At 39.2% G+C, this 23,336-nt stretch overlaps 1 protein-coding gene across 1 annotated transcript in view; it reads left to right on the top strand.

Annotated features, from left to right (window-relative positions):
* LOC308616373 (zinc finger protein 300-like) overlaps positions 1 to 23,336 on the top strand; it is a gene marked incomplete at its 5' end in the record, with an annotated part of 101,601 nt that overhangs the window by 60,452 nt on the left and 17,813 nt on the right. Inside the window, 3 exons of the mRNA XM_081232625.1 lie at positions 2,329 to 2,605; positions 4,167 to 4,268; positions 11,859 to 12,114. The remainder of the gene's footprint in view (positions 1 to 2,328; positions 2,606 to 4,166; positions 4,269 to 11,858; positions 12,115 to 23,336) is intronic.

Raw genomic sequence — 23,336 nt, 5'->3', positions numbered from 1 at the left:
GAAGTATAAAAAACGAACAATAAAATAAAATAATAAAATAAAACAAACCAAACAAAAACAAACATAGATACAGAGAATGGAGAAGGGGCTGGGGGGAGGGCAAGAGGGCTAAGTGGGTAAAGGGGATCAACTATATGCTGATGGATGAAAACTAAATTTTTGGTGGTGAGCATGCTGTGGTGTATACAGAAGTAGAAATAAGATGTGCATATGAAACTTATATAATGTTATGTCACTATTACCTCAATAAAAAATTATTAAAGTATTCTCTCTCTTTCGTGTGTATACGTGCACACGTGTGTGTATGTTTACATGTGTGGCATGTTGAACTCACCAAAGTATTCAAGAAAGAATCTGCATTTAATTGATGTTTAGGAAGTAAATTATTAAGGATAGGCTAGGATTTGGGAAAGCAAAAATTAGAAGACAATTCAAGGAGGAGCAAAGATGTCATTGTGAGATGGTATGTACTGGGTGGAACTTATGAAAGGCTGGAATGGTCTTGGAAAGGAGATGGAGACTTGGAGTTTATCATGAAAGCAATGTCAAGCCATTGAAAGTTTTTGAGCTAGGAGGTAACAGTTAATATTAGTTTGTGGCACAATTTCTAAGGTTTTACTGTGGAAGTTTGTAGTTAGATTTAATCCAAGAAATTCATATGTGGGGAAAAAAAGGTGAAAGATGGACTGAGAGATTTTCGTCTTGCCTTGCTTCGTTTTCTGCATATATTGTCCACTTAGAAAACATAAAAAAGTGTTATTTCTCTAATGTTTCCCCACAGGTTTTATTAGGGTACCCAAGAGGAATTCACATGCCAGCATCCTTTATAAAGCTATCATTCCTGAGTTACTGTCTTTTACCTCTAAAGACATTCACTTGCCCATCCCATGTGGTCATTTTGGGAAGTTGCCCCAGTTTATAGTTTTGAGCAAAGCTTATTAATTGGAGAGTTATTTGAGACATCTCCTTATTGGTGCTTCTGAACTTTTACGTATCTCTCAGCAGCAAGTACCTCATGGAAAAGTATTTGTTAACTTTCTCAATTAAGAATGTGTTGTCCATTGCACCCTCACTCCTATTTACCAACTTTGATTAAACCTCCTCCCACAAACAATATGTTTGTTAATGCCCAGGCATTTGGATTGTGTTTAGAAGCAGTAACTAATTCATTATATTCAAACTTGGCAACTCTGTGGCAGAATTCACTCACTGCCTCCCCAACTACAGATAGGGTTTTATGTAAATATTTATATAAGAGCTTTGTATTTATTGATTTAGACCTTTTCAAAACCTTATTAGCTAATTCTGTCTTGGGTATTAAAGGAAAATCATTGAGAATAATTTTATTTGGATTTCCTATAATATCTGTGTGTTCTGCTTACTTAACAGAAAATAGATGAGAAATTGATGAGTTTTATCTACTTCTATTTTTATCAAATATGTGAGCTCAAATTATGACTCTCCTTAAAGAGATCATTTTCCTGGGGATAAATTCAAAATGGAGAGTTGCTTAGCAGCTGTCTTTGTTCTTTACTGTGTTTCACAGGGACTAATAATGTAAAAGAGATAAGAGGTGACCAAGGTCAGGAATAGACATTAATATTAATTGAGTACTGACTGCTTGTCAGGTGCAGGCTCAGGCTCCTTCACAAAGTATATCTTAAAAATTTTCTTCAGAATTCAAATAACAATTTTAAGAATATTATCTCTAAAATATTCTGTAATATTAGATATATTAATATATATGATAATGTGTAGTATATATTTATATTATACATCTTATATTAATATATTTTGTATTATATGATAATTTTATAATGTTATACTATATTAATATTATAATAGGCATTAGATTATCTAATATTACTCTTAAATATAATACTACTTTGATAAATATTCATCTTCCTTCTTTAATGTGCAAACTATCCTCCCACTCTCCCTAAGGGAGGCAGCCAAAATGCCTATCATTTGGCTTAGTCTCAGAGTCAGAGTCTCATGATAGTTTCTGTATAAGTTTCAGATGTGCCTCTCTTAATCCACAGGCTAAACTCACACACACCTATCCTTCAATGAAGGAAGAGGGACAGGATAACTACTGTGAACACTCCTGTTTGAAAATAGAAAGACTGGGAAGCTTTGGTAATCTCTATATCAGTGACCAGTAATGAATGACTCCTTCCAATGGTCTCCTCGTTTGGTCTGCTCCCCTTGAATCTGATCTGGCCCTGTGGCTTGCTTTAATAGAATAGAATGTGACACAAGTGCTATTACGTTACCCCTGGCCTAAGACTTAAAAGAACGTGACTACTTCCAATTTTGTACTCTTAGGGTTCGGCCACCATAGAAGAAGTCTGATTATCCTGAGACTACCAGACTCTTAAGGAAGCCTAAGTGAGCCACTTGAAGATGTCACATGAAGGAGGATCAAAGTGCTTTGATTGACAGCGCCACATGAAATCCCAGCCTCCAGGCAGCACCAACTGCCACTGTCTTGGACATTACAAATCAGTTGCGCCTCCAGTGAGCCATCTTGGACATTCCAGACCAGTTGAGCCTCCAGATGACTGCAGCCACAGCTCAACCCACGTAAGGAAGAACTACCCAGGTGAGCTCAGAAAATCCACAGACTCATGAGCCATGATGCTAGTTGTTGCTGATTGAAGCCACTAATTTGAGTGTGATTTGTTGTATAGTAACAGATAATTGAAACACACAGAGATCACTGTTCAGAGTAATTCAGAACTTTCTCTTTGTAGATCCTGTGAAAGTTCCTTATCTGTGGTTGGGGATGTGTCTTGATTAAGCCTAATGTGCCTTAATACAATCTTTGTGATAGCTGCAAGGGAGAAGACCTTTTCTGAATGATAAAGATCACAAGCTAAATACCTCTTCTCTGACAGGTATATCTTCTTAGAACACAGGACTCATTCTCATGCTAACTGTAGCATCTCTAACTGTAGCATCACATGGCTTAAAGAAAATCCCCCTTAATAGACAACTAATGGAAACATACTGTATAGCACAGGGAACTCTACTTAATGCACTGTGGTGACCTAGATGGGAGGGAAATCCAAAAAGGAGGGGATATATGTATATGTATATGTATGACTGATTCATTTTGCTGTGCAGTAGAAGCTAACACAACATTGTAAAGCAACTATACCCCAATAAAAATTAATTAATAAAAAAAAGAAAAGAAAAGAAAATCAGCCTTGCTTTAAAACTTTACAACCAAAAATGACATCCTTTGGATAATATTGCTCTTACTTTCTGTAAGCTTATATTATTACCTATCTGCATTATTCTCCCTCTCCACATAAGAGCTTGCTAGATCCTTTGTATAGCAGTCAGCAAACTGAATTTATAAGTCTGAGTGGAAAGCATGTTACTCCTTCCAACTCCCAGCAGATCTCTCCTGCTCTTTGTTACCCAGGTCTCAGAGCTCCCCCAGCCTGTGCCTTCTTGTGCTCATGGCAGCCCTGACTGGCCCAAGCTTCTCTTTGGCCCTCAGGATCCTGCATGGCTGCTTCCGCAGGGACACCCTCACCCAGATTATCTTCTCAGCTCTCAGGCAAGCCTTCACCTGCAGTTTCTTCTTTAGCTTTTAAGAAATGCATCATGCTCGATCACAGAAAGACTCTTGGGTCTTAGTTCAAGATCTCTGGGAAGCAGATTCAGAGATGAACATTTGAGTGCAGGGGTTTTATTAGGGAGGTAGTAGGGAAAGCTCAAGTTGAACTAAGAGGCAGTGTTGAGAGAGACTTTGATCCCACAAGGAGCTCTGGAGCTAGAATGGCCTTGCAAAGTGGTTTCAGATTGAAGCAAGTGACTGGGCCTTTGTATGAGCTGTATTCCCTCAGCTTTTGACTACCAGCGGGCAGTTACATGTAAATTGCAATGAGATGTGTGTGGGAAATAGAGGATGAGTGGTCCTACTGTGTGCAATGTTATAAAGAGTAGCCGGAACACTAGCTAGGATCATTTTGTCACGAAATGTATGTTATAAATCTTCAGCTATTTAATGGTTTAAACATTTTCCCATTTGTCAATGAACCTTTTTGGCAACAATGAGCCAAAGAACCTGAAAAACTTATGTTTAATAAAATATTGTATAATTAAATTGTGTTCCTTTTAAAGAGAATTGATGGTGTATGTGCTCCTTACAGGAAATGTTTTCCACCTGCCTTAAGAATAGTAGCAATATCACTGACCCCATGAAAATGAGAAGATACAAATTAGCTGAAGAAGCATCAGCATTTTTTTAAAAAGTAAGTATTCTAAGAAGACTCTAGCCAAAGATGATAAATTCACACATTAGGCAGCAGAAGAGGGTTTACATGTCACTTTGTGACACATGTCCTTTTATATAGTCTAGTCACTGTTCTTCTAAAATAGTTTGTCTCATTTTTTCCTTCAGGTTTTCTTGAGCACCATTCTAGTGCTACTGTGTTGTTTCACTGGAAAAACTTTGCCAAGAGTTTGAATGAAGCCAGTGTCATTAGCTGTATCAACCAGAAAATTAGTTAATTCTAATAACAATTTGTTTCTTTTATTCGATTGACACAGTAAAAAGAATTATTTTGGAATTTCATTTTGTTGAGAAATGTTACATAACTGTAACATTTATGAGACAAGTTACATAACTGAACGTATAAATTCAGCTCAAAACTTTAACATTGACTCTAAAATTACAATTGACTCTTGAGCAATGCAGTATTTAGGGGCGCTGACCCCCCCTCACAGTGAAAAATCCATGTATAACTTTTGACTCCCCCAAAACTTAATTAGAAATAGTTTACTGTTATATGTATATCTACATATATTTTGTGCATTCATGACATAGCTTTTTCTTATTTTTTTTCAATATTTCTAGGCTATGCAGTTCATCTGCAAGTTTTTTCAAATTGTCACAAATCTCCAAAAAATTTTCCAATATTTTTATTGAAAAAACATCGTTGTATAAGTGGACCAGCCCAGTTCAAACCCATGTTGTTCAAGGGTCAACTGTATGCTTTATGATGGTGATAAAAATAAAAATATTGGTGTCATAGTGAAAACTATATTCTTACTAAATTAAGAAACCCATGGAAAATATTTCAGTTGTAGTACATACAAAATTCATATTTTCATTCTAACAAGCTACAATATTCCACCAAAAAGGAGATTCAACAGTCAAAAAAACACTTTTTTTAATGTTTTTATATTCATAGAATTAGAGGAGCGAAAATGTTTGTGTGTACTATAGCCAATGTTGAATATAAAAAAATAATTACTTCAGCATGGTCGTACACATTTTCAGTTGGATACTAAAATGTTTGAACTTGAAAGAACTAATTTGGAAGTGAATCTAAGTGTTTTGAAACATTTTTTGCTGGGTATAGAATTTTAGGTAGAAATGTTTCCACTTTAACTCTTTAAAACTGTCTCTCGGGCTTCCCTGGTGGCGCAGTGGTTGAGAGTCCACCTGCCGATGCAGGGGACACGGGTTCGTGCCCCGGTCCGGGAGGATCCCACATGCCACGGAGTGGCTGGGCCCGTGAGCCATGGCTGCTGGGCCTGCGCGTCCGGAGCCTGTGCTCCACAACGGGAGAGGCCACAACAGTGAGAAGCCCGCGTACAGCAAAAAAAAAAAAAAAAAAAAGTATTTCCCTAAGGACTTCATGGTAAATTGAAAACTTTTGTTATTGACACTCAGTGCTCTCTGTCAACTCACACGTTTAATTACCTTTGTGATGCAAGTGTCTTACAACACTCCCCAGTTATTTTGTGCTCTGACCTCAAAACATCTACACGTAACCACTTCTGGGCATTTGCTTGTATCATATTCCTCTGGCTGCAATACTTCATCTCTCTCACTTTGTTTCTAAATTTCCTTTATTTATTATTTTGCTTTCTTTATTCTTGTTTTTATTTCCCTTTTTTCTACAATGAATGTTTATTATTTGTATTTAAATACATTTTTCACATTACATTTGAATCATTGGTTGGACCTCCATATCCATTTGAAGGCCTGGTTTTAGTACTGGGTAGAAGGTGAAATGTTGGCTAAAATGTGCCTTTAGAGTGTGGAAAAGCATCTGATGGGCTGAGAGGAACCAAACAGTCCCTCTCCATATTGTTTACACTTACACCCCTTGCTGGTGTCTCTCAGCTTAGAGACAAAAACAGAGTTACTCCATTCCATCTCCAAAACTCTGAACATTCTTGGAATATTATTTAAGCACTATTTATCTATATCCAAGAAAATCCAAGCTCAGCAGAAGAGAAAGATACTGAGTTTGTTCAACTTCTTTCTTCTATCTATGCAAAATAAGTGTTTACCACGTGTGTGTGTGTGTGTGTGTGTGTGTGTGTTAGATGGAAGTTCTACCACTTAGGATGAAAATGACACAATATTCTGAAGTGGCATCCAGGAGTAGGCAGGGTAAGTGAGTGATAGTGAGTGACATGGTTGGCTCTACCCAACTCATGATGGAAGCCACATTGTCTCTACTCAATAACCCCAGAATCAGTTATTTTCATTTAATGGTGATAAAATATTAGAATTCTAGGTGCTTTTGTTTGTTGGTTTGGCTTGGTTGGCTGGTTTGGTTTGGTGGTTTTTCCTATACAAGTTACTGATTTAGTTAAATCTGTATGCTAAGAGCTAGGGTCAGAATTCTTGTTCTTCCACTCTTTGCCAAGAAGACACTAAGCAAACCTGTTAGCCTCCCTCTGTCTCAGTTTTGTCAACTATAAATGAGGATGATAGTACTCACCTTTCTCATCGCATTAGCAGAAAAATCTGTAAAAGACAGAAAAAATGTCTGGCAAATAAAAGGGACTAAGATAAAAGTTTCAAACTGGCAGTATGTTCGCCATCCTGGGGCTATATGTGCATATGTATTCCACTGGGGGCGCACACCCAAATATAGGGATCTCCTGTTATCTGGACTTTAATTATAAAAATATTTGCTATAATGACTTTCAGATATTGAAGATTGTGAAGGAGTGAGCCCTGCATGGAGAAAAGTGGTACAGAGAGAGGGAGCTTAATTTTAAAAGTCCTTGAGTTGGCATCAAGTCTCACTTTCGAAAGGGAAAATCTGTTATAGTGAGTCCACAGACTTCTAGTGAAACCACTTAAGTTGTACAGGAGTCCAGGCAAGAGGACAGAGAGTGTGCTGCAGTCACACTTCAGCTGTACTTGAAGGAATAGTAACAGTGACTTGCATTATTTGAAGGGAAAGAAACAGGAATACAGCCATGATAAACCACATTTGCTCCCAGTGCTCCAGCCACACTGCCCTCCTTACTGTTCGTGGCAATGCATGCCCTGTCCCTAAGGCTTGGAACATGATTGCCACATAGTAGAGGTCTTAGTCCGTTTGGGCTGCTATAACAAAAATACCATAGACTGACTGACTTAAAACAAATTTATCCTCACAGTTCTAGAGGTTGGGAAGTCCAGGATCAACACACTGGCAGATTCAGTCTCTGGTGAGAGCCCTCTTCTTGTTTCACAGATGGTGGTCTTCTCACTGTGTCCTCACAAGGCAGAAAAGGTGAAGGAGCTCTCTGGGTATCTTTTATAAGGGCACTAATTCCATTCATGAGGACACCACCCTTATGACTAGTCACCTCCCAACAGCCCCACCTCTAAATACCATCATATTAGGGGCAAGTTTTCAACATAAGAATTTTGAGGGGACACAAACTTTAGTCTATAGCTGTGTGTCCAATAAATAATAATTTGCCGAATAATTTGAATAAATAAAGTCTCTTGCATCTGAGCATGAGAACATGGAGATTTTGGTAGCTGAGGCTCTTCAGGTTATTAAGTGTGATTTAACATATATTTTGTCAGAGCAGAGAACTTGACCTGAGATTCCATATAGCTAAGGAGGCAGCACTTGGGAGAAAGGGTGGTCTGAGAGCTCAGAGACAGTGATCTAAGAGTCTGGGAGCATCTGTTGATATTGGGAGGACAGAGATGGATCTTGTAATAAACCAGCAGCAACTGTGAAAGGACTGAATCACCTACTAATTATGGCAGGTTAATTCACCTGTATAATTACTTATTTATGTTCATGGTACCTGCCCTCTTTGTTGACTAGAAAGCTCCATGAATCAGACCTGCTATTGTTGGCCTGAGATGGTGGCTCTTGAGACATTGATGCCCATACTGTCAGAGAAGGGATTATAAGAGAATTAGTTTGGCATCTGATTCAAATTGCAAAGTCTGTAGAGAAAGTCCAGATAAATTCTTAAGCTGCAAGTGTCTCAAGAGTAAGATAAGTTCTTTGGGATTCTGAAAGTAGAATTCCAGAATATGTGGGTTTTTCTTAAGCTAAGTATCATGACTCCATCAATAAAATATCTTTTTCATAGATAAGAGCTAAATGAATCATAATACAGAGTAATTTCTGTTTTTAAATTATTGTCAAATTTTTATTATCATCTAGAAATATGATTCTGAAACTTTAGTGTTTCTTGTAGTTATAACTAGGGTGCACTCCAGTCTGACTGAATGTTTGGAGCTATGTAGGTGTGGATTCAAAATCCACAAAGGTTTTCTAAGCTCTAGCTAATACAAAAGGAGCTTGAAAAATGGTAACATGGGGCAGTTTTCTGGAAATACCAAGTGATAGCCTTGCCAATTATAATGAGTCCAAAAAGTTCCGAGAGTTCTGACTCCTCCTTTCTTTGGCTCAGTTAGGATTCACTTAGACAGTTTTTGTTTGTTTGTTTGTGGTTTTTTGCAAAGCTCCTTTTTCCCAGGGAGGTTCTCAGTGCTGGAGCCAACGAGCCAGTCATTGCCCTGATGGGGCAGAAGGCTGTGCTCCCCTGTCACCTCAGACCCTCCCCCCAAGTGGATGCCCAATACGTGGAGTGAGTGGACTCAAGATCACCCCTTAGCTAAGACAGTTTTTTTAAATGTCTGATCATCAGGGAACACCATGGGGAGTGTTGCTCTGAGACTGCAAGATACACCCTTCTGATGAAGAGCAGTACAGATGCAGCTTTGAGCGTTTATCCTGTCACAGTAATGCTACTTTAAGTGTATGTGGCAGGTGAGTCTCTGGGATAGGAGTCTGTGTGGCTGAGTTCTAGGATAAGACCTGTCATTTCTCACATGACCACTCTGCTCACATACAAGGAGAACTGGCAAGAGAAAATGGAATTCCATCTCCTCCTGGTGATTTTGTGCAGTATATCTCCATTCTATGCAATTTTCTTGTAGCACATCCCTCCTCCCCTTGAATCATGGTAAGAACCCCATAAACTCATTGTATCAGACCAGTGAAATGTTATATTCATCTCTCTGTCTCAAGTTTACTATTCTCAGATGTCTATAATTTAATCTCTCCACAAATATTTGCATAAATTCAGAATCAAATATTTATATCAAAGTGACTTACTGGTACATTTCTTAAATTTTATTAACTGACGATTGCAATCAATAAATGTTATCCCAACAACACTGCAGAAGGCCTGAGACAATGTAGGAGGAAGTACCACATCATCTCTTTCCTGTCAGCACAGAGGATTTTAGTAGGGTTGAACAACTGGACACTGGCCTAAAATGTATAATTCCAGGGATTGAATCCTCTCAGATTATGTTATTTATCATTTCAAGGTGAGATTTTATACCTTACTGATGGAGCACAAATAAACTCACACGAAGTCACCTCTGAGAAGATAATATTCATTCCTTATTTTGTAACAAAGAATTAAAAAAAAATTGGGAAGAAGTTCATGCTCTACTATTTTTTAGAAATACACTTTTATGCAAGTTACTTGACCTTTAACATTTTTCCATTGTTTAAACAAATGTGAGAAAAGTATAGCTGACCCTTGAATAACGTGAGGGTTGAGGCACCAACCCCTCACTCCCCAACACTGCCCTTGAAAATTGGGTACTGCTATCTCTCAAAGGAATTGATAACTGACTCACCCAAGGGCAGGAAGCTGAACCAGTTTGAACAGAATCAGAACTCAAACCCTAGTTCTCTTGATTTCACATATTATGATCTCTAATCAAATATACTTTTCCCCACACTTAGTATGAAGATCTGTAAAATGAAAATACAAAAATCATTGGAAAAAATCTGCATGTAGGTGGACCCACACAGTTCAAATCTGTGTTGTTCAAGGGTCAACTCTACTACCTACTTCATTGAGATATTATGTAATTTAAATAAGAATGCATGCAAAGAAATTAGTACATTGCATAGTACATAGTAAGTGCACAATAAATGCTGCTGCTGCTGATCTACCCTTGGTATATCAGCAGCAATCATCTTGACATTTACAATAAACAATGCCCTGAACCTCTAGTCCAAAAAATCATATCAAAGTCTAGCAGCCTCCTCCAAATATTTCCATGTTTACAGTCTAAAACTCAAATTTGGTACTAGCATCTGGATTCTAATAGTAGCTAAGTATAGTGGTCAGTTTGTTTTCCCTCAGTTGCTTTTATTAGTTTCCAAAATATCACTCCAGACACAGAATACAGCATTGTTCCCTGATTTCACCAAATATATCAACCATGAATGGTGCTTCTGTGTGTTGTGTGCTTTAAAAATTGTGTTGAGATCCAGAAATGTCTATTACCTTGTAGTCTCCCAAACCACTGGGCACTGTCTAGTGGGCAGCCCTACTACATTTCCAAGAGCATCCCAAGGACCAGTTTAGTGTCTCCTGTGTATTCATTCCTTTTTTCACACTCTCCTGTTGCCTGTAGCCTTGCTTTTTTCTTAGCATTATATGTTTAGCATTATAGGCCTCAGTGTGAGTCAGAGATGGAGACCTGGAAGATGTATAAAAAGAAGTGCTAACTTGAATAATTCTGAGCCCAGGAGAAAGGTAAGAGAGTAGAGGGCCAGAGACACTTTCATTGGAGCTCAAGGCCCATCTCATGGATGCTCAGAAATCTGTCAATATCTTCCATCAGGAGTCCTGAGAGAGCCCAGGGTCCACAATGTACAATAGGGTGTCTAGGGAGTAGATAATCGTCCTCCATATGCAGATTCAATCTCCTGCCACTCCCAGGACTACATGCACATCCCCAAAAAGGAAGGCTACAGCATTGATTCACCCACTCATAACTGGGAAAGGAGGAGTTAACAGTATCTCTGGATACTTGATCTTTCTACATTACTTATTGTACATAAAACTGGAATTTATGGTTTATAGGGCACAACTGGAGAGCAAAATTCAGTCATGTAGGTTCCCTACCTGTGTGATTGATGGAGTGTAAAAGCTAAGAATCTAAAGTGGCTTCCTCAGGCTCTAACTTTTAAATCACATGTGTTACACATATTGTTAGCACTCATCTCTTAATGTAAAACCAAACTACATCCCAGGGTGGAAAAATGACTTTTTTGAGAAGTACGTCAGATGGTTTTAGACCATTTCACAGGTGGATGTTGCTGTCTCTGTCCTTGCTTTTTGTGTCTTATCACTAATCATAGTAAAGTTTGGTGCTAGGTACAGCATGTGATTTCTGTGAATCTGTTTTGACAGTTGAACATTTGTGGTAGTGTGATGACTTAATCAGAACTGTGTCCTTCAACAAACCTCTGAGATTTCTGTAAATCCTAACACTCGACATCTCATTATTAACTTCTTTTCTTGACTATTTGTTAATATCTCATTCCTTCAAGATTTCTTGTTCTTCCCTTTTTCTGCTACCTTTGATCTCTTAGGATAATCATTCATTCTGAGGAAATTGTTCACAGAATATTCTTACTACCTAAGTTACACAAGAGATGAGCAATCATTCTGTTTGGTTAAATGTACTAAAACCTAGGACCAAAACAATTTTTGGTTGTTGCTCTCTTAATTGAGCTCCTTGTCTCCTTCACATTTCACAGGATTAGGAAGTTCCCCACACCCTCTCATCAAGAACAGTGATGCCAGAGTGGTCCATCTGGTGTGTCAGGCTGCAGGCTGGTACCCAGAGCCTGAGGCAAGCTGGGGAGATCCCTAAGGACAGAATTTAAAGCCACACCCTGAAAACAACAGAGCAGGTGGAAACAGCCTGTTCTCCACTGAGTCTTCAGTCCTGGTAACCATGGTCCTCAACCACAGGCTCAACAAGAAGAAGGAAATAACTATTTCTGTTGTCAGGTTAGTTTCTATATTATTACATCTCATTGCCTTGAGTACTGTTTTAAAAGCTGTGTTTCTTGTGTATTGTTGTGTATTGTTGAATTTCTAATAGCAAAGAAAATGATTTTGAGTCCCTGAACTGTACTTTTTTAGGCAACCTTCCAATACCTTCCAATACCTTCCAATACCAAATTGAATTATTCCATTCAAAGTCTCCTAGTTGGACTGGAGTTGCTAGCATATCTTTGCTAAGTGAGGGGTGGTATGAGATTCAAAAGTCACAGTATTCTTTTTTGAGCTTGGGTTTCTTACCAGAGTCTGATTTTTTTTAACATCTTTATTGGAGTTTAATTGCTTTACAATGGTGTGTTAGTTTCTGCTGTATAACAAAGTGAATCAGTTATACATATACATATGTTCCCATATCTCTTCCCTCTTGCGTCTCCCTCCCTCCCACCCTCCCTATCCCACCCCTCTAGGTGGTCACAAAGCACCGAGCTGATCTCCCTGTGCCATGCAGCTGCTTCCCACTAGCTTTTTTTTTTTTTTTGCGGTACGCAGGCCTCTCACTGTTCTGGCCTCTCCCGTTGCGGAGTACAGGCTCCAGACGAGCAGGCTCAGCGGCCATGGCTCACGGGCCCAGCCACTCCATGGCATGTGGGATCTTCCCGGACCCGGGCACGAACCCGTGTCCCCTGCATTGGCAGGCGGACTCTCAACCACTGCACCACCAGGGAAGCCCCCCACTAGCTATTTTATATTTGGTAGTATATATATGTCCATGCCACTCTCTCACTTTGTCACAGTTTACCCTCCCCCCTCCCCATAAATTGACAGGAAGCACAGTGAAGTTGAAGCTTTCCTTTATCCTTACATAAGCACTTCTTTTATTCATAATATTTATGCACTGCTGGTGGGAATGTGAATTGGTACAGCCACTGTGGAGAACAATATGGAGGTTCCTTAAAAAGCTACAAATAGAACTACCATATGACCCAGCAATCCCACTACTAGGCATATACCCTGAGAAAACCATAATTCAAAAAGAGACATGTACCAAAATGTTCATTGCAGCTCTATTCACAATAGCCCGGAGCTGGAAACAACCTAAGTGTCCATCATCGGATGAATGGATAAAGAAGATGTGGCACATACATGCAATGGAATATTACTCAGCCATAAAAAGAAACGAAATTGAGCTATTTGTAATGAGGTGGCTAGACCTAGAGACTGTTATACAGAGTGAAGTAAGTCAGAAAGAGAAAGACAAATACTGTATGCTAACGCATATATATGGGATTTAAGAAAAAGAAAAAATGTCATGAAGAACCTAGGGGTAAAACAGGAATAAAGACACAGACCTACTTGAGAATGGGCTTGAGGATATGGGTAGGGGGAAGGGTAAGCTGTGACAAAGGGAGAGAGAGGCATGGACATATATACACTACCAAACGTAAGGTAGATAGCTAGTGGGAAGCAGCCGCATAGCACAAGGAGATCAGCTCAGTGCTTTGTGACCGCCTGGAGGGGTGGGATAGGGAGGGTGGGAGGGAGGGAGATGCAAGAGGGAAGGGATATGGGAACAGATGTATATGTATAACTGATTCACTTTGTTATAAAGCAGAAACTAACTAACTAACTAAATAAATAAATAAATAAAAATTTATAAGTAAAAAAAATGTTTATGCAATGGCACAGTAAATAGTTGAATTATATTAAAATCATTGAAATGATTGTTTTGTCTGTAAGACACCAGGGAAGTTATTTGTATTATTTTACTGGTCAATTTAAAAATGGTGGAGGCATGTGTGTGTGGAGTGATCAGATTAGGACTGACCCATCCCCTCTAGTGTAGACAGGGGCCACAGTAGAGAAGAATTTAAATGTTATCAAAAAAAAAAAAAAAGACAGAAAATGTAAGATGCTTAAAGGTCAGCATGAACTAGATATCTGGCTCTTTTGAGAAATTAAGTATGTACTGACACACATGGCCACTTGTCGAAATTGATGTCTATATTTTCCTTCATGACAGAAATAATATATGGATAACTTTGAGTATTATTTTAACTGTGGTCTGCATTTCTGTGGTTGTTTTTTTCATTGCAGTGCAAAGAAGATCTAAAAATAAGTGGGCTGGGGCAATGTGATGACTGTCATTTGAGTTTGTCCATTGTTGGGACCGGGTGGAGTAAGATGGTGACTTGGAAGAGTAAAACGGTTGTCTAAAAGAGTTAAATGATATGTATGTGACAGAGACTGAAGGCTTGGAAAGCAGGAATATGAAGGGTCATTTTTTGGTAGCACTTCGTCAGTTGGGAATCTTGGTTTTATCTTGGTACTGAATGGCATGTTATTCTCAGTCTTGCTATTGTGGAAAAAATGCTATTTGCCCAACAGAATAGATTACCACATGGACCCTAGTCCTTCAGCCTCCCTTAGTTTGGCTTCAGTTAGGATTTATATAGGGGCCCTGAGTAACCTGGTTCCCATAATGGAGCAGATGAGATGTCCAGCAGTGAAGTGTGGGACACCACTGTGCACACGGCGGCAAAAGAAAAACAAACTATCAAAATAAGTTAATGAAAAAGAAGCCAAAAGTATAGATATAACCCATTTTTGAATAAGGGGATGACAGAGATAATTTAAACTTTCTCAAACATTCTCCTGGAGAACACTTTCCCCAGATGTTAATTAGGGGAGATTTGGGGAAATATCTGATTAAATAAAGTTGAAATTTCTTACTTTAAAAATGATCAGAGATATTAAATGATAGTATGAATTATGAATCTCTAAAAGCATTTAATTTCATGAAAGAATACTTCAGAAAATATTAAGTTTAAAATGTATAAATGTCCACATTTTGTAAAGTTAATATATAATTTGAAAAAATACAAAAGATGGAATGAATTAGAGTTTTCTTTTTATATCCAAGGGTGATATTTATTTTATTCTCCATACATTTCTGATCCTCCCTATTATCCATAATAAGAATGTATAATACTCTGAAAAAAAATTTTAGAAAAAATAGAGTCAATAATTTTTTTCTAGTTATACTTTCCATGCATATCAGTTAATCAGACATAAGGTGAGGATCCCCATTTAAGGAGAATGGCGGATCAGCTGCAAACCAAACATCATTTAATAGATGTTCTGCTGAGCCACAGTTCTCCACAGACTCTGACCTCCTTGCTGGGTCCCTGCCTTCTCCTTTGCTTGAGCAGACCCACCAGGAAGGATCACCTGAGAATGCTGAGAGGGTAAGGGGTGGATGAGGAAGGGCAAAAAAACCCTTATCTCAAGAGGGGCCTGCTTCCTGTCTCATGATTTGGTCCAGTTGTTTCACATGACATCGCCTTTTCCCATCCTGGACCACTTCCTCTACATTTGGCATCCCTAGCATGGAAACCAAAGAATGTTAGCATGGATGCGGAACTGGATTTGCAGTTTCTCCACCCAGACACTAAATAAAGGTGTAAACAACAGTTCGTTTTCTTGTTACAGAATCATAAAATTGTAACAGGAGCCCCCAAATGGTAAGAATCCTAACAATTTATTCTTCCAGTAAAATTCCTGAAACATAGGAAGCATTTGATTAATGTTGTGTTGAATTACATATTGAACCCAATCCCTCATTTTCCATGTGAGAAAACTGAGGTCCAAAGGCATTCAGGGACCAATTTAGTCCTAGTAACAGAACTGAGATGGGGATTCTGAACACACAACTTCCAGTCTTGCAGTCCCTTCTCTGCCATGGTGTCTGTCTCAGGCAAGGGCAATTTTGAGTTGAAATACAATGTTGGTAATATTTATGTTCAACAACAGCTGCCAGTTGGGACTTTCTTCTTTCCATGATCCAAGTAAACCTATGCTCAAAATGCTGCTGTATTGTCCTAATCCCACATCCTCCTCAATCTAATATACCTGCTATGGACCCTTACACTTCACAGTGCTGACTTGGTTATCCAGAGTGACAGCTAGAAAATAGGTGAAGGGCTTCCCTGGTGGCGCAGTGGTTGAGAGTCCGCCTGCCGATGCAGGGGACACGGGTTCATGCTCCGGTCCAGGAAGATCCCACATACCGTGGAGCAGCTGGGCCCGTGAGCCATGGCCTCTGAGCCTGCGCGTCCAGAGCCTGTGCTCCGCAACGGGAGAGGCCACAACAGTGGGAGGCCCGCGTATCGCAAAAAAAAAAAAAAAAGAAAGAAAGAAAATAGGTGAAGTCATCCTCAGCAGTCATCCAGGAGAACGGAGAACATGGCTTAGCATTGGCACTTATCATCCATTGAGGAAGACTTCGTATATTTAATTTGTCCTGTTTGGCCAAATAATTCATATTAAGCAAAACACATATTTTAGAATAGTGATGGGGTAAATAGCCATGTGGTTTCCCTATCACTCTTATTTCTATAGGGAGAGAAAAAGTTCTGCAATATAATGAAAGACTCAAAACGCTTCAAAAGTTGTAATAGTTGTTCTGGGACTGATCCTTTTACCCAAAGCATAGTTTCTGTTGCATCTTTCCGAAGTTTGATTTCTGGGTAGTTTGGGGCAAACCTCTCTCTGGCTTTGCCCTAGTTCTTTTTCTTCAGTTTTGGAGGACATGAACATCTTCCATGGAGTGGGCTTGCCTGGCCCCAAGGCTGGATGGGCTTAGAGAGCTCCAGTTGGATTAGAGCACTTATTACCCCCTCCCCAAGCCTCTCCTTTTATCCAACACATCTCCAAAATTGTCCAACCTTTTTTGCTACTTCAGAATTGACACTTGGAAAGTTTCTTCACTCCCAGTTTTTTCTCTACATTTTTCTATATGGCCTTCATATTTTAGATTATTCAAAAGCTTTGTTTTCATAGTCTATCTCATATAAACCATGTTGAACAATTTTTTAAATATATCCCGCCTCCCTCACTTCCTTCCTTCCTCTCACTTCCTCTCATCCACAGCCGGGTCAGTGTGAAAGAGCCAGTTTTCCCTTTAACCTCATATTCAGTTGAATACACACCACATGTAATTTATGATCTAATCATCTGTTTGCCATGAGCAATGTTACCATTTTGATGCCTAGATTCACAGTCTCATAACTTTCAAAAGATAGTCAAAATAAATTTCTCTATGGAGCTTACTGAGACCACTTCCAGGAATTCACAGTATGCTTCATTTTGCTAATTGTAGTAGCAGAGAGCTAGTAATTACTCATACTTGTGTGCCAAGTTTTTTTTCTGTCTCTCCATTCTCTATGTCTTCTGAATTTCCATGGTCTACTAGAAATGTCTTCATCACAGTTGACCTTGGTCTGAAAATCAATAACTTCATCTTTTTACTCTTCATCAATCTCTGTAATATGCTTATTTTTTATACATCTTTATTGGAGTATAATTGCTTTACGATGTTCTGTTAGTTTCTGCTGTACAACAAAGTGAATCAGCTATATGTATACATATATCCCCATATCCCCTCCCTCTTGAGCCTTCCGCCCACCCTCCCTATCCCACCCCTCTATGTCGTCACACAGCACTGAGCTGATCTCCCTGTGCTATGCAGCAGCTTCCCAGTAGCCATCAATTTGTAATATGCTTATTTTTAACTAAAGTAAAACTACAGACATTTCAGTACATTGAGTTTCTACCAGGTTTTGGCTATCTGAAACAGTAAATTTTGGCAGACTATTTTTGTTATAGTCTTCGCCCTCTCTTTTTTCACATCGCATAGTCTGATTACCCATAACAGTATGTATGTCTGGCATCGGTGGAGATACGGCTCAAACTTCCGGATGCTTTCTGATCTGTCCATTTGAATCCTGTCTCTCACTTGTTGAAAAATATGGATTCTTTTCCTTTCTTTTAAAATTATTTATTTTTACCTTTTTTTTTTTTGCTAGAAGTATGTGAAGGCTACACGTGTACTGGGGAATAGAATTGATATTGTCAGGTTTCCATCATTGCAGTAATAAATTCCACTGAAAGGGCCATCATGTAGTTGATTTTCAGAATCACAGTGGAAACCCCTACATTGATTCCAATTTTTAATACAGGTGCTTCTCTCTCTCTTTCCCCTACTGGGTTCTTTTACTGAGCTCCTCCTTTGCCTGTGAGGCTCCAATTCCTGCCATCCATATCCAAGTGCTCTCCTTAGCTGAATCAGCTCTCTTTTGGGGAGGTGGGTGAAAACATGCTTTGGCAGCTTTGGTGCTCTCCAGTCAGGCTTCAAGAAGGTTGGCCCTAGGGTAATAAATCATCCCAGTTTGTCTGGGACGAGCCTGGTTTTAGTAATGAAATTCATGTGTCCCAGGAAACCCCTTTTCATGATGCAAAAGTCTCCAGTTTTCTATAATGGGTACAGAAGGTTGGAGGAAAAATGTAAAGCCAGTGCAGCAGCCCAAAAACTAGGTCTGAAAGCAACACTTTTTAAAAAAAATTTTGTTTATTACTTGCTTTTTATTAGCTTTTATTTATTTATTTTTGGCTGCGTTGGGTCTTCGTTGCTGCGCGGGGCCTTTCCCTAGTTGTGGTGAGCAGGGGCTACTCTTCTTGGCGGTGCACGGGCTTCTCATTGCGGTGGCTTCTCATTGCGGAGCATGGGCTCTAGGCGCGCAGGCTTCAGTAGTTGTGGCACACAGGCTTAGTTGCTCCGCAGCATGTGGGATCTTCCCGGACCAGGGCTCAAACCCGTGTCTCCTGCATTGGCAGGCAGATTCTTAACCACTGTGCCACCAGGGAAGTCCCTAAAAGCAACACTCTTTTTAATATCAAATGAATACAGCATAGATTATCTGCCTTCTTTAGTCACTGTTTTTTTCCCCTGATAACTGATGTTGGCAATCATGATTTGCAGTTCACAGTAATGAATCACCTGTTGTTGCATCAGTCTGAGTGATATGACTTGTGTTCAAAGTAAATGCATTGTAATCATGAGCATTACCCATCCATCTCTGACTTTGCTTGTAGATTAACTGTTGTGCATTGCATTGAGATAGCTAAAAGTTTTTTGAAAGAATACTGGCTGAAAATTTCCCAAATTTGATAAATAGTGAACACTCATAGATCTAAGAAGCTCAGTGAACCCAAATCATAAGAATCATGAAGAAAACTGCACAAAGTCCCACAATAATCAAATTACTGAAATCTAGTGATAAAGGAAAAATCTAGAAACCAGAAAGAGAAAAAATATACATTATTCTTATTCTGTAATAAGAATAAGGATTACAGCAGACTTGTTAGTGGAAAAAATGCAAGTCAGAAGAGAGTAAGTGTAACTTCTTTAAAGTATTAAAAAAAATTTTTTAACTGTCAGTCTACAATTTACCCACCAGAAATAAATTTCAAAAGCAAAGGTAAAATACTTATTCATCCCTAAAAAAGGTGAAAGAATTAATTACCAACAGAGCTTCACTACAAATGTTAAAGGAAGGCCTGTAATCCCAAGGAGACTAGAGCATGTGGAAATCCGGATTTGTACAAGGAATGAAATTTATGGAAAATAAATACAGAGACAAATATAAGACTTTTTTCCCTTTAAGATTTAAATCTCTTCAAAAGATGATTGACTGCTTAAAGCAAAAATAATGACATATTTGTGGGCTTTATGACGTACACAGAAGTAAAATGTGTGACAAGAATAGTACTTAGGCAAGGAAAGGATAAATGGAAGTGTATTATTGTATGGTTCTGGGTTATTTTGTTTTTTTGTTTTTGGCCTCGCTGCAGGGCATGTGGGATCTTAGTTCTCTGACCAGGAATCAAACCTGCACCCACTGCATTGGAAGCGTGGAGTCTTAACCTCTGGACCGCCAGGGAAGTCCTATTTTATGGTTCTTAAAGTGCCATGAAGTTTAATATTACTTGAAGGTGGTCTGTGGTTAAAGATGTATTCTATAAATATTTATCTAAGAATCCATCATTATGTAAAACAAAATTATAAAACATAATTAATTAAAAATAAAGTATAAGGGGCTTCCCTGGTGGCGCAGTGGTTGAGAGTCCGCCTGCCAACGCAGGGGACACGGGTTCGTGCCCCGGTCCGGGAAGATCCCACATGCCGCAGAGCAGCTAGGCCCATGAGCCATGGCTGCTGAGCCTGCGCATCTGGAGCCTGTGCTCCGTAACGGGAGAGGCCACAACAGTGAGAGGCCCGCGTACCGCAAAAAAATAAATAAATAAATAAATAAATAAATAAATAAATAAATGAAAATAAATATAAGAAGAGGAAAGAGAATGCAAACAACAGATGGGCGAGTAGAAAACAAATAGAAAAGTGTTACACACAAACATATCAATAGTAACATTAAGCATAAATGTTCCAAAAGACCCAACTAAATGTCAGATTGTCAAATTGGATAGAAAAAACAAGACACAACAATATGTTGTCTATAAGAAACCCAATAAAAATATAAATAAACGTTGCTGAAAAGTAAAAAGATAGTAAAGAATATAGCATGCTAACACTAATCCAAGAAATTGGAAGTGGCTATATTAATAGCCATATTAATATCAATCAAATTAGATTCCAAAATATAGAATATTACCAGGGATAGAGGACCATGTAGAAATGATAAAGGGCCAATTTATCAAGAAGGTAAGACAATCCTAATTGTTTGTGTGACAATTAACAGGGTTTCAAAATACATGAAGCAAAAAACTGATAGGTCTGCAAGAAGAAACTGACATATCTACAATATACTCAGAAATGTCAGTAACAATATCTCAGTAATTGATAGAACAAGTAGAAAGAATATCAGTGAGGACATGGTAGACTTAAACATGACTCTCAACCAACTTCACCTAATTGACGGTTATAGGACATCCCCCAACACAACACAACAGCAGAGTACAAATACAACTTTTTCTCAAGTGCCTACAGACCATTTACAAAGTGTCATTTACATTCTGTGTCATAAAATTAAGAAAGATTTCAGCAAAATGCAGGGTATGTACCTTATTTGTAGCCTCATTAGCATGAAACTACTGTGGAAAAGAAATCATGAATGTGGGATCCTGGATGGAATCCTAGAGTGGAAAAGGGCATTGGTGGAAAAACTGATGAAATGCAAATGAAAGCTTTAGTTTAGTTAGTAATATTGTTACCAATGTTAATTTCCCGGTTCTGATCATTGTACTATGGTATTAAGATATTAACATTAGGGGAGGCCAGGTGAGGACTATATGGAAACTCTCTACTATTTTTGCAACGTTACTGTAGGTCAAAATAAGGCTTTATTAAATGTAAGTCAGTTTTTGCCTATTAAATTAGCTTTTGTGGACTGCTGCCGAGAACATAGTTTACGTAGTCAGAAAGACATAGGTTGCAATCCTAGCTTTATCACTTATTACCTGTGTGTCTGTGGGTAAGTTACTCAAGTCCTCTGGGCCTCCATTTTCTTAATCTGTAAAACTGAGATGATGATACCTTCATTATAAAATTGTTGTGAGAATTAGGTATGTAGGTTAAGTGCCAAGTACAATGCCTGGCACAAGAGTAGGCAGCAGCAAGACTGTTTTCCTTCCCACTGCACGATTGAGTTGACCTATGTGCTATGTCCCTATCCTTTTGGAGCCCATAAAACATTCCAGTCATTTCAGCTTTACATGATTTCCTTTCCTATGGCACTCGTCAATCTGCCTTGTACTATTTGTGATTCAGCGTTAGTGATTCTCATGAGCAGGCAAAGAGAAGAAGAGAAAAGATGGCAATACACTGTACTATACTGTGAGCTCCTTGAGAAGAGGACTAGTGTTTCTCACTTCCCTTGATTCACCACCCAGACCTGAGTACAGGGCCTTTCACAATTGTATTGAAGTCAATCGAAAGTAGGAAAGGAAGAGTAATCTGATCACCCACCCAGACTCCTTTTCAGTAAGGCTGAGGCTGATGGCTTTTTGTTTTTGTTTTGTTTTTCATCGGAGGAGGATCTGTGTCCTCTGCATCCTGGGCTGCTCCAGCCTTTTTCTTTCTTTTCCAACCCTAGTGGTTCCATGCCAGGCAAAGGGCCAGCAGGAGGATGATATTAAGGTTGATTTGTCCTCTTCCAGTCATATGGTGACGGGAATGCCTTCTACTGGGAGTTCTGTCATTTTCCTTTCTTTCCCTCTAGCCTTCAGCATGGTTTGGGAGACCTTCTGACTTCCATCCTGTTAATCATGCAGCTTTCAGTCTGCAAGCTTGAGATGAGGGGTCCCACCACTGGAACTTTAGCTGTTCCAGTAGAGGCTTGCTGGTGGTATCTGTTCCTGCAAGCACCACATGCATGCTGCCCTCTGGGGAGAGACTGGTACCTCCTGCTGACATGCTGAATTGCCCTCTGAGGACATCGAGATGCTTACAGCCATTGCCACAAACATGTTAAGACCTCACCTCATAGGTGGGGACATGTCAGAAGCAACTGCCCTGGCCATGCTGGCTCTGCTTCCTCCTGGATCCATGAAGGCTGCTCCTGCCAGTGCTGAGTTGATCTGTCCTGAGTGTGAAGACTTGGTGGATGCCATGTCCATAGCACCTGCTGTGGCTCCTATTGTTAGTGCTGCCTCCCCGGCCCCTGCTGCTGCCCCTTAGTCAGGCAGCGTAGGTTTCATGATTGCAGAAGAGTGTGTGCTTCCATAAACACAGTATGTCTGGGAGGACTACTGGATTCCTCCTTGCTCCCACCTAAGCATAACAAGAAGAGATGACGTTAAATATCTCAGGGATCATGGAAGTCACCTGATTCTGACCTGACCTTGATGCCCTTCTCCATAGATACTCATGACCTGTGCCAAGGGGGAAAAAACAAATAGAGAAAATGAGTGAGACCAGAAAGGCCTGCTCCCTCTCTTACCGTAGATGAATAAGTCAAGAGTTTGACTTGAAGTCAAGTCCAATCTCCTGTTTAATCCCCTCTCTAGTATCCATATGATGGTGATTCAAGTTTTGCTTGAATAGTTCCAGTGTTGGAAAGAGAACTGCCACAATAGACCTTTATTTTATATACCTTTGTTCATATATCTGCAGAATATATTCCTAGAAGTGAGACTGCTGGCCATTTTGATAGCAACTAACAAATTGTACACGTGCACACAGCTTGTACCACCTCTGATGTAGACAAAAATCGGTGCGTGACAGTCACAGGGAGATGGACTAGGACTCAAATAAAGGGAGGACTTTCTATTAGTTAAAAATGCCCCGCAACAGATCAGACTGCCTGTATTGGAATTATAAGTGTTCAAGAATAGATTGGATGGTCAGTATGATTTAGAAGGCATTACAACAGTGG

This window comes from Mesoplodon bidens (genome assembly GCF_964165515.1).
Source record: "Mesoplodon bidens genome assembly, chromosome: 4".
In the NCBI taxonomy this organism is placed as follows: domain Eukaryota; kingdom Metazoa; phylum Chordata; class Mammalia; order Artiodactyla; family Ziphiidae; genus Mesoplodon; species Mesoplodon bidens.
This window is presented reverse-complemented; position numbering and strand designations above follow the sequence as displayed.